Consider the following 12,328-nt stretch of genomic DNA (forward strand, 5'->3'; position numbering starts at 1 on the left):
CAGCAACAACTGAAAGCGAGTGTTTTCTATAACTGGCAATGAGTGTTTCACATCTCTGTATAGATATTTTGGCCCACTCTCCCTTGCAGAATTTTTGGAATTCAGCAAAAATGGAAAGTTTTCAAGCATAAACTGCCGTTTTAAGGTCATCCCACTGCCTTTCAATCGGATTCAAGTCCAGATTTTGAATCGGCCACTCCAAAACCTTTTTTTTTTTTTTTTAAACCATTCAGAAGTTGATTTGCTGGTGTGTTTTGGATCGTTGTCCTGCTGTAGAACCCAAGTGCGCTTCTGCTTGAGGTCACAAACTGATGACCGAAAATTCTCCTGCAGAATTTTCTGGGAAAGAGCACAATTGATGGTTCCATCAATCCCTGCAAGTTGTCCAGCTCCTGAAGGAGAAAAGCAGCCCCAGACCATCAAACTACGATCACCATGCTTCACCGTTGGTATGATGTTCTTTTTTTTTTTGTTCCATGTTTTCTCCGTTTGAAGATAATGGCTCTGCTGGAATCCGAAAGCTTTAGAACTGGCTTTGTAACCCATTGCAAATTTACAGATGTCAAGTCAACTACTTTATTTCTCATCTGTTGTTGAATTCCTTTGGCTCGTGGCATTTTGTTGCGGCTTTTTTTTTAAGCTCTTTTGGCCAACTTCATTTTGTCAGACAGGTTCTATTTAAGTGCCTATTTAGTTACATAATACATTACACCACCGCAATGGTGAATAATAGGTTCAGAACGGGCAAAAAACAGGCTCATGAGTCATGAGTGTGTGATCATTTAATGTTTTGTTGAATTTCTGAGAAAGTTGTCATCGGGATCATTCATGTAGAAGACGAGCTGTCCTTTAGGTGGCGCCATTGCATTCCAAACGCTTCTCGGTAACGACTAAAAAATATATTTTTTGTCAATACTGTATTGTCTTCAAGGCTAATTACTTTTAGAATAAAATTATTCAATTTCTTTTTACATTTGGTTTTATTATATTTCGTGGAACTTTCCGACAGAACGTCGTCTAAATATGATTATCTTGCGCATGATACATTTATGATTACCATTTTATATTGTTGTTTAATCAGCTGTTTTGCATATAATTTGCATATGTGTGTGTTTTTTTTTTTACAAATTAATGCTTGTGGGCGGGAGCCAGCGCCGGTGCAATCAGCGGGAAGGCATCGAGACGGACGCGGGCTGACGCTGCACTGTTTGCGGGAGGAGGAGGCGCGACGAGTCGGCGTGGGGCTTCGGTGCTCAGTGAGCGAGGAGGACTAGCGTGCGGACTTTTAACCTGACCCTGCTTTGCTACATCGGCCCACGGAGAGAGAAGTCGCCCCACGCGTGGAGGAGACGATGAGTGGAAACATCTGGGCGCGGCATACTTCTTCTTCTTCACTGGACGACAAGCTTCCACTCGACCGAGCCGCTTTTGTATTTCCTCGCTGAATATCGTGTGGACATTTTGGATTCCCCCCCACCTCTCCTCCTCCTCCTCCGACTTGAAACCAGTATTTTTTTAGCCCCACTCCTGTCCATTTTTAAAGCATTCTTTTACGTCCAAGTGTGACTTTTCATAACTTTAACACAGCTTTTTTTTTTTTTTTTTTTATACCGATATGAACCCACTCGGCTAGTTTGGAGTCGTACGTGGGGGGGGGGGGCTGGCTGTTAGCGCCGTTAGCTCGAAACCAGTCAGTACTGTCGAGCGATGCTGACTTCTTTAGCCGACTGAATGCCCTCCTCTCGGCGTCAAATTGGACTGTAATCGTGTGTGGACATCACGGGTGGACATAGTGACGCCTGGAAGGCATCAAGGTGGGTTGTTTCCCCCCCTCCCCCTTTTATCGTCCCCCTTCGTCGGGTATGCTAACGATGCTAACCGTACTAGCAGCGGCGTTGTGGTAACAGCAAGTGACTTCCGTACATAGCTGAATTAATTTTTATTTTCAGGCCAAAGTGGTAACATTGACTGTTACATTAATTTGGGTTTTAATTGTTGATGACTGTGAGTTGAATGGTGTCCAAAATTATATTGTGTTTTTAGGGAACGGCTACTGTACAGGATGGCCAATTTGCAACGTTAAAGAGGAATTACACGAAATGTGTCCCATACATACGCTTACATTTCGAGTTATTTGAATTATTTTTGGAGTTATTTGTGTTTCGGTGCCAGTCAGGGTCGCTCATAAACATGCTCAGCTGCTGGCGCATTGTTGTGTTCTGATTCTTGTTTTTGTTGTTCTAATATTTTTCATGTTCTTTTTTTTCTCTTGTTCTATTTCTTGTTTTTGCTTTGGTCTTGTTTGTCTTGTTCATTTTTTCTTGTTTGTATTATCCGTATAATTGATCATTTCATTATCATTGTTGCTCTTCCTGTTGCTCTTGTTTATTTTTGTATTATTGTTGTTCTAGTTTTTCTTGTTGTTGGTGGTTTTTTTTTCAATTGTTATTTCCGTTGTTGATCTTTTTTCATGTTCTAGTTGTTCTCCTTTTTGTTCCTTTTTATAATTCCTCCTTCATCTTCCAGTTTTTGTTCTTGTTCTTCGTAAACTTGTTTTTTCTTGTTCTATTTCTTCTTTTTATAGTTGTTCTAGTTCTTGTTGTTATTGTTTGCATTCTTTTTATTCTTGTTTTTTCTTCTTCTCCGTCACATTCATGTGCGTTTTCAGTTTCTGACCAATCCACTAATAAGATTAGCCGGTGTCATTGAATCCATTTAAGATTGGTGGAGAACGCGGGGCTAATCTGCGACCTCAGTGTTTGGGAATGTGTAGGAAAACTCCGCAGGAACACGGAAGACCTTCTGCTTCACTGGAGGCCCGCTGGAAGAGTTTTTGTTTGTTGTGACAGCGTGAAACCCTCCACCTTCGCACCCCCTCCTTGCAAGCAAACGCCGGCTGGCGTCCGGCCACCGGGATCCAAAAAGTTGACCCGCTTGAATTAACCCCTGACCAAAGAGGGCGGACACGTGTTGCATCTCCACCGGGGAGAAGAAGCCTGCCTCCAGCTGACGTCTGCCATCCCATAATACTTGGACGTTGTCAACCGCATGGCTTCATTTTGGATGTTTGATTCCTTTTCACAGCGATAGCGTTGAGTCTGCGTAGCACGGTGAAGGATTAGTTGGCACTGCGGCCGCACAGCCAAGAGGTTCTAGGTTCCAAATCTCCATTCCAGCCTCTTTTGTTTAGTTTGTTTGAAGACTGAAGAGGAAGTCTTTGGTATTTACAAAAAGTTCGGTTCATTGATGTTGACAGAAACATGCATCAGGTTCATTGAGGACTCTAACTGGTCTTTGATGTTTACAAAAATATGTCCGTTAGGTTCATTGAAGAAGTCGTTGGTGTTGAGAAAAACTCATACGTTATGTTAATTAAATATTCCGAATGGTCTTTGTTTGTAAAAACCTGTATGTTAGGTACGTTGAAACAAATGGTCTTTGCTTATAAAATAACTCAACCGTTAGGTTAATTGAGGAATCTAAGTAGTTTTTGATGTTTATGGAAACATGGACTCTAAAAGGTCTTTGGTTTCAGAAATGTTAGCTATGTTGAGGATTCAAAATGGCGTTTTAATGTTTACAAAAACTCATACATTAGGTTCATTGAGGACTAAATGTTCTGAGGTTTATCAAAACGTACCTTAGGTTTGTTGAGGACTCTTAAATTGTCTTGGATATTTATAGATATGTATGTGATGTTCACTGCGGATTAAATGGTCTTTGACGTTTACAAAAACTTGCATGAAGTTTTTGAGGACTGTTTTTGTCTTGAAATCTATCGAAACGTGAGGTTGATTCTTCATTGAGGACTCTAAACGGTCTTTAACGTTTACAAAAACGTACGTTAGGTTTGTTGGGGACTTTGCATTGTCTTTTTTAATAACGTAAGTGAGGTTCATTGACGACTACATTGTCTTTTATGTCTGCAAAAAACACGTAAATATTTTCAAAAGCATGTATGTTTTGGTTCATTGAGGAATCTAAAAAAGTTTTTTTTTTTGGGAGACATTGATGACTGCATGGTCTTTGAAGACTAAATTGTTTTAGTATACAACGCGTGCATAAGGTTCGTAATTGTGATGAAACAGCACGAGCATATCGTATCAGACTCAGCTTTGTTGGCCAAGTATGTTACAAGACACAGAAGGAATTTGTATCAGAAGTAATATGAAAAAAATTATCACAATTATCAGCTTAACAATATTAGTAAAACAAATGTAAACCCCCAAAAAATGCAGATACATACTGAAAGTCGTTTTGCAACATGTTATTTTGAATACAAAGTCTGTACATCAAACATACTTCCTGTTTACATCTTAATATGAGAAGAGAGCGATGTCACGTGACTTCCTGTGAGACGCTATGGATTTTTATTTTTTTTAAGACCGGAGAAAGTCAACGATATCCTCGTCAAAGCGGATTATTTTATTATTTATGCTTATTTTCATCTAAGCTATTCATGGGAACCCTTACAGGCTTACTTCCCTGTCAGTGACATGTTGAAAGAAGTTCAAGTGAGAAGTGAAATCACAAAAAAGACAGAGCATTAGCGCGCTGGCATGTTTCGCTTCATTGCTTCCTCCAGAGACTGTCATCATATGCGGAATAAAAAAGAGAAACAAACCTTTGAGTGTGACGAGGCAATGGAAACGTAATACAAAATGCTAGACCAAAAATGATGGACAGACAACACACAAATATAAAATAAACTGCAAAACAATTGGATACATAAAAACTGCAGAATTATTATAAAATAAAAAAAACCTACATAAATGATTAAAAAGTATGAACGTAATATCTAATATGAACGCATTAGGAAAAAAAAACAATTAAAAAAACTAAACAAAAATTACACAAGTACTTGCAGACGCTACAAAATATTTTTAAAATATAAAAACCATCAAATAATTCCTACAAAAAAATTAATTCCAAATATTCATACAAAGAAAAACACAAACATATTACATAAAAACCATAAATACTGTAGACAAAAACTACAAAATTATTAGAAGAAACAACAAAATATTATTGAAGAAATACATAAAACAAATGCAAATAGATGAAAAACTCAAGGATTAGAACTCTACAAAAAATATTAGATGAAACCAAATTGTTAGAATAAATAATAGATTGAAACCTCACAATATTAGATAAAGTGCAAAATATTCAAAGAAACTACAGAAATATTAAAAAAACTTTCAAACAAATGCATAAAAACGAGAGACAATATTTTAGAAATAGGAAGACCTTTTGAAAATAAAAAAAACATTGGAAAAATGTACAGTAAAATATACAGAAGAATAAAAACTAAAGATGAACTATAAAAAATATTAGTTTGAGACTACCAAAATAAGAAAATATAAAATGTTCAAAAAGTATACAAAATATTAGATAAAATAACCTAAAAGTATGAAATAGAGCTATGCAAATATTAGGAGAAAAAATGTCTGGAAAACAAATGTATTGCAAAAATGAAATGAAGGCTATACAAGTATTAGAAAAAAAAACACAATTTTAGATTGAAAAAAATAGAAAATGAAAAAAACCATGAAAGATGATGACTAGCTAGTAGCTGTTCTTTGGGATATGCTAGATTTAGTTGTGTCGTGGTAACATTTATTCTCATAGGTTATGGGTGATTATTTCTCTGTCCATGTCGCCTGTCCGTACGAGCAGATGATCGGCATTGAATAAGTCATCCATCTGTGACCTTAGTTCTCCTGTGACCCAGTTAGAACACTGCACGGGTCTCTGTTATGTAAAAAAAAAAAAATCTCATCCAAGCAAAGTAACAGTGTTACTTTTACTTTCATGACAGGTTCAGTGACTTCAAATTGACCTACAAGTGAACCCCACACGGACAGCATTTGAAAATCTTTGCAGTATTTTTGTGTTCGTGGTGAAGAGGAAGTGGAGCAGAAGCTGACGAGTGTTTGTGGCTGATTGGGGCGACGTGATGAATAAGCGAGAATGTTTCTCGCTCGCCGGCTTCTTTTGTCTCGGCCAAGGCTTTGCACTGTAGCGCCATTGTGAGGCTACCTGCTAGCGGCCTCTTGTTTGCCCGCGTCAGCTGGCGAGCCGAGACGCAGCGGCCGTGTTTTTGCCAGCCAAACGCAGCGATGTCATTTGAGACGGTGTTTTAGCAAACACGCTTTGAAGAAATATGGACATCTCGTGATTACAAAAATCTCAGTACGTACCCTAATTTTAAGGTTTATGGTTTGGTTAAAGTTGGGTACAGTAATGGAACAAAATAGTTTTTTTTGTTAAATCCGATCTATTTATGTTGTCGTTCACATTACCAAGAGCAAATGCAACTTCAAACGCGGACGAATGAGTCCGTGACGTCGCACGTATGCGCACAAAACCCAGCTCCACATTGCATTAATTGTGAATTTTTTCGCCTTTTGATGACATATAGGTCGGATATACTCCAACTAATGAATACAAAAATGTGTAACAGCTTCAATCTCTTTAGGAAAGTGCAACATGAGTAGTTGTCTTGTTTTTGGGATACAAACAATGGGGATGCTGTTTCAATCATAATGTCCAGTCCAGGGTGTACCTCGCCTCTCGCTCAAGGCCAGCTGCGATGCCAAAATGAGGACAAGCGCTATAGAACATGGACGGACGGGATGGATGAATCCACATTGACCTACTGCCTGAAGCACATGGCTAGCCGTGACGTCTGCTTGCCAGAGGCAGAGCTGCACTGTTTTTGTTTATGGAGCAGACGTGGGGCTAGAGCGAGGGCAGTTTCAATTCTGCGTGGGAACTTCATACCGAATATACTGTATCGATTAATCTGAATCTGAGGACTTGTACCTTCACACTGTTAATATTTACTGTGTTCTCCTCTGCAGAGTTGTTGCTGCTGGTTTTGTTACCGATCAACGCCCGCCCAGGCGCTTGAGTTCTAAATGCGAAGGTACGTCAATATGTCCTCTGATTTTTGTCATTTATGTCGCTTAAACTACTAGGGGTGCATCAGTCTGGAACATTCTGGATGGCACACACAAGGCCTGATCATCCTCCTGTCCTGTAGGGGGCATTAATTACAAAGTCAGTGCACCGTAAGCTATTTGGTGGATCTAGTGGATCACTGCTCCGCTTTACCATAATGCAAGCAAAATGTAACCAAAATAAAAACCAAAACATAATGTCATCTTCCTGAGTGTTTGTAGTTTTCCTGTAATCCTGATATCTAAGTTGCTAACCAACAAAATGTCATCAAACTGCCACTGACAAGCTAATGCTAAAACCTTACGAAAGGTAACCATTGAGCCTTTAGTCTCATGACACAGTTGCAGTGTAATTCTCACGAAAGTAAGTGACGGCGTCCAAGGTGACAGGAAGGGCCTTGCCTTATTCCGCCCAAGGGCGCCTGACATTATCCACTTGCCAAACCAGCTCTCGCTACACCCAGTGTCTACTTTCGGCCCCTGGGGGTCGCAAATAGATCTTTGCTGCTGGTCCTCAAAGCATAATTTCTTAAAATTATTGCTGTATAATATTCAGTCCATGTCCTCGTTCATATTGACTGTACGAGGGGTCTTAGAGGGAATGAATCAAAGTGATCTTAAAAGTCTTACCTTTGGTCATATTCACCGGATGAGGGGTCTTTGATTGAATCAAAATGGTTTTGAAAAAAGTCTTAAATTCTTAAAGGTCCCATTCACTGAATGACGAGTCTTTGTTTTAGGGCTTTCACAATATAATCTTTTTAGAATCGATTATCCTATAGATATATCCAAAACAAACAATATATATATATATATTTTTTCTATTACTGAAATGCATTTTATTCTCATTTATGAGGGCTGGACTTCTATCCTTAAACTGCATGTTAGCACTGAATGTATGGTATAAACTCTGTACCGAATTTGAGACAACAAAATCAGCCTTTGTTAAACTGTGAAAAAAAACAAAAACAAAACAAAAATAACGCTAACAACCATTCAGCTCATTCATACATTTATGTTACAGGATGAGGGGTTGAATCAAAGTGGTCTCCAATTTGGTTTGCTTTGCTTTTCAGGGCCTCTTCTGCTTGCATTCTTGACTTTGCTTCCGCAACTTTAATTTTTCCTCTCCTTCTTCTACTGTTTTTTTTTTCATTGTCCTTGACAGGCGGCCTCTTTGCTGCGCTAATGCTAGCCGCCCTGTACAAATGAATCCCAGAGGCTTGTACTTAACGAGAGCTCATATTTAATTAACAACTTACAGGCGGTGCGGAGGCTCTTCTATTTATAACCTGCAGGCCTGCCTGACCCGCTTGGGTCTTTTCTCATGAATCTAGGCGGGTACTTTTTGCATCAGACCTAATTCTCCTGGCCTGTATGTGTATATCTCAGGACGTTTACAGGAATATCATCATTTTGGGTGTTGGTTTCGCAGCCTGAAAACTCTAGTCATTTGAAATCCATCCATCCATCCATCCATTTTCTGAGCCGCTTCTCCTCACTAGGGTCGCGGGCGTGCTGGAGCCTATCCCAGCTGTCATCGGGCAGGAGGCGGGGTACACCCTGAACTGGTTGCCAGCCAATCGCAGGGCACATAGAAACTAACAACCATTCGCACTCACAGTCATGCCTACGGGCAATTTAGAGTCTCCAATGTTTTTGGGATGTGGGAGGAAACCGGAGTGCCCGGAGAAAACCCACGCAGGCACGGGGAGAACATGCAAACTCCACACAGGCGGGGACGGGGATTGAACCCCGCACCTCAGAACTGTGAGGCTAACGCTCTAACCAGTCGGCCACCGTGCCGCTCATTTGAAATCAGATCTCAAAATTATTTTTTGAAAATAGCACAACAGGGTTTTTGAAAATGGCGGTTTCTGGAGGTTTATGAAAACGACACCAAATGGTGCATGGTCTCTCAGATTTAGAAAATGACAAAATGGTGGTGTCTTGAAGTTTGTTAAAACGTCACAAAATGGTAGTGTCTGTTTTTTTGAAAATGGCACCAAATGGTGGTGTCACAGTGCTTATAAAATACACAAAAAGGCGTGTCAGAATTTTCAAAAATAACACAAAATAGTGGTATCCGAGATTATTTAAAAATGACTTAAAAGGGCGGTGTCCGTGTTTTTGAAAATGACACAAAATGGTGGTGTCTCAGGATTTTTAAGAATGATACAAAATGGTGTTTCAAACTTTTAAAAAACTGCACGAAATGGTGATGTCCCAATAGTTTTTGAAAGATTTTCATACAGAACAAGTGTTGAGTGGAAATCCAAAACCAAAACAACAATGTTGGACCACGTTATTGTTTCTTAACAAAGCGACATTGCTAACTAGTGGCCTGGCATGCATATTGCAGCTCTCGCCCAAAAATGTAAAGTTATGGACATCAAGTTGGATTTTGTTAGAACAGTAATAATACTGTGGTACCTTGACTGACTTATGAGTTTAATTCGTTCCATGACCAAACTCGTCATTAAATTTATTCGTACAGCAAATGTGTGATATTTGTGTGATCATCCGCACACGAGTTTTGGCCTATTGTAGGTGCTTTTGAGTTTTCTCTGTATTTTTGTGTTTGACTCTGCCCCGTTCAATAAACGGCTCAAAGTCCATTGGCAACTGTCGCTCACTTGAGCGGCGACATGCAGTATCTCAGTGTTATTCATACTTAAAATGTTGGCTTAGTGTAATATTTTTTTCTCTTTGTTTTTAATGTTTATAAGCTTTTTTTCCCTTTGTTTTTAAACCTTGTGTATGAAATGCGCTACATAAATGTGCTTTGCTTTGCAACACAAAGCAAAGTCGTCCAAGCAGATGCTTGTAATAATAAAACAAACAACTGTATCATGAGGAAAAATTCCAGGTTACGAGAACAGTAACTTTAAAAAAAAAAAAAAAAAAAAAAAAGGCAGTGTTACGTGAAATAAATTGTACTCTTTAAAAAAAACTGCCAAATTGTAGTTTTTGCTTCTATTGTTGATTCATCATGTTTTGAAGTCAATGAGGAGAAAATTGAGTCCTATACTTGCTCTACTGCTCTTTTGAGGCATCTGGGAAACAGTCAGGACCTGAGATGTGTGGATATGACGTAACGTTCTATGTAAACATGCGGACCTGTTCATCCTGTCGCCGCTGTTTGCCCAACGCAGGTGCAAAGATGAGCAGCAGAGAAGCTTCAGTGAATGCTGTTTGAAAATCTTAACTAGCTAGGCTTTACACGATCAGGATTTTTGGGGTCGATCAGCGAGTTTAAATAACCGATCACCGATCCGATCACAAGATGGAGGAATGTGTCTATTGAAATGACCTGTTCATTTACTGTATATACTTGTGTACTTAATTGCTCAAAAAATTATATTTACAATAAATAATGTATCTTTGTTCCTCTATTTATGCCAATGAGGCATAGTGACAGACAGAACAAATTAATGGTCTTCTATAGGAAGGCAGGACTCAAAATTTTAATCGTTGGTGCACGCCGTCGCAACGTTGCAGATGTAACAGTCAACCAAAAATGCACATGGGCTTTCACTAGGCTTTATACGATCAAGACTTTTGAGCCCGATCACCGATCAGCAAGTTTAAAAAAACGATAACCGATCACTGATCTGATCTTAAGATGGAGCAATGTGTCAATTTAAACAACTTCATTTACTGTATATACTTGTGTACTTAATTGCTCCAAAAATTATATTTAGAATAAATAATGTATCTTTGTTCGTCTTTTATGCCAGTGAGGGATAGTGACAGACAGAACAAATGAATGGTCTTCTATTAGATGGCAGGAAGTACATACAGTAATGAATGTATCCACTTTTTGGGACATTTTTGTTTGTTGGTGTGCTGTGAGATTTTTCAATTGTAAAATATGTTCCTTGGCTCCATAAAGGTTGGAAATCACTGCTCTCGTCAGATCATGTATTCTAATAAGTCAGGTCAAACCAACATTACAACGTGACAGAAATAATGGTTGCTAACTTACTGTAATTAAATTACTTTATTGTAATTAAATTACTTCATCCACACCGAAACTTTAGAGCATGATTCGACAGAACGGCGGCTTGTTTACATACAACCGTCAGTGCTGGCAGTAGCTTGCTAGGCTACATAACGTTTTGTTGCCTGCTTGCGAGCCGTATCGTATTAAAAGTACGTGAACATACCTCAAGCAAGCCTTAAACGAACGTCCTCTCCTGTCCTGAGCACCGGTGACCACCAACACGCGTTTTTCCCCATTTTGTCCTTATAATAGATTCGGAGCAATCCACTCTTGTTGTCGTCGCGACAGTAACGAGTGTATCCGGTCGCATTTGAGTTGACAAGATAAAGCCCAGTGATTGTAAAAAATGGGATGCGGTGGTATCTGAATACAAGATTTTATTGCAGTAGTCTGACATAGTGCAATCCTGAAAGAGCAAATTTGTCTTGTAGTCTGATCCGGGCATTACGTGTTGTCTGTCTCACACTGCCGACGTTTTTTTTTTTTTAAATTAAAATAAATTCATTGGCCGTCAGATATTTATAGTACTACGTCAAAAGACAGGCGACAAGGCTAAAAATAAACTAGCTTTTGGATTCAAATATACTGTGCACGATGGCGACGCAGAGTAAATGTCTTTTGCGGAGCATTGATCGGATCGGCGAATTATGACATTAAAGCCGATCAGCATAAAATGCTAATTATTGTCCGATACCGACTAGGCCGATAAAATCTGTGTAAAGTCTAATCTTAACCTCTTGTTGGATTAAGTCTGTGTTGAAAAATACCAAATATTAGCTATAAAGTTTTGCCGCCGTTGCAGAGTCGATGTCAGCCGTCATGTGGGCAGGAAGTGGCTTTCCAGAAAGTTCAGCACAATCTTTTGGGGTTGCAAGTTGAACATTGGCATGCTAAAATGCATGTTTTTTTGTTTTGTTTTTGTTTTTCTTTCATTCAAAGGATGGCATATTATGTAAAGGTGACTTTTCAATAGCTCGTGTAGTAGTAGTTGGCTCTCTGGAGTGCCTGCCCACCCATCATGTGAAATTACAAAACCAAGCATAGTGGTTTCTCGGTTTACGATTCTCCCGACATACGCCGCTTCGAGGTTATGAACAGCGCGTACTGAACTGGCTAGCTTGCGCTGTGGCGTAAGAATACAGGCTCAAGTGGTACAAGAAAGATTGCTCAGTTACCGTTATACTTAGTTTTTTTTCATTGGCTTGTTTTATATGTATGTTTGTTGTATTTATAAGTGTTTTACATACAAATATTTAAAGTATGACTTCTGTGTTAGAATATGTCAGTGATAAACTACGGCGCGCTCCGACTTGCCGACAAATTCAGCTTACGTCACCGCCGTAGGAACTGAATTCGGAAA

General features: G+C 39.2%; 1 protein-coding gene across 5 annotated transcripts in view; it reads left to right on the top strand.

The window, feature by feature from the left end:
* The first annotated feature begins 1,150 nt into the window (after window positions 1-1,150).
* Window positions 1,151-12,328, top strand: part of erbin (erbb2 interacting protein) — a 41,763-nt gene continuing 30,585 nt past the window's right edge. For 2 of the 5 annotated variants that reach the window (XM_061799264.1, XM_061799265.1), the window contains exons 1-2: window positions 1,154-1,814; window positions 6,864-6,928. The gene's annotated coding sequence lies outside the window, so the exon portion shown is untranslated. Of the gene's footprint in view, window positions 1,815-6,863; window positions 6,929-12,328 lie in introns of all 5 variants that reach the window. The other 3 variants (XM_061799267.1, XM_061799268.1, XM_061799269.1) reach the window with 2 other exon arrangements.

Source organism: Phyllopteryx taeniolatus, chromosome 15 (genome assembly GCF_024500385.1).
Source record: "Phyllopteryx taeniolatus isolate TA_2022b chromosome 15, UOR_Ptae_1.2, whole genome shotgun sequence".
NCBI lineage: Eukaryota > Metazoa > Chordata > Actinopteri > Syngnathiformes > Syngnathidae > Phyllopteryx > Phyllopteryx taeniolatus.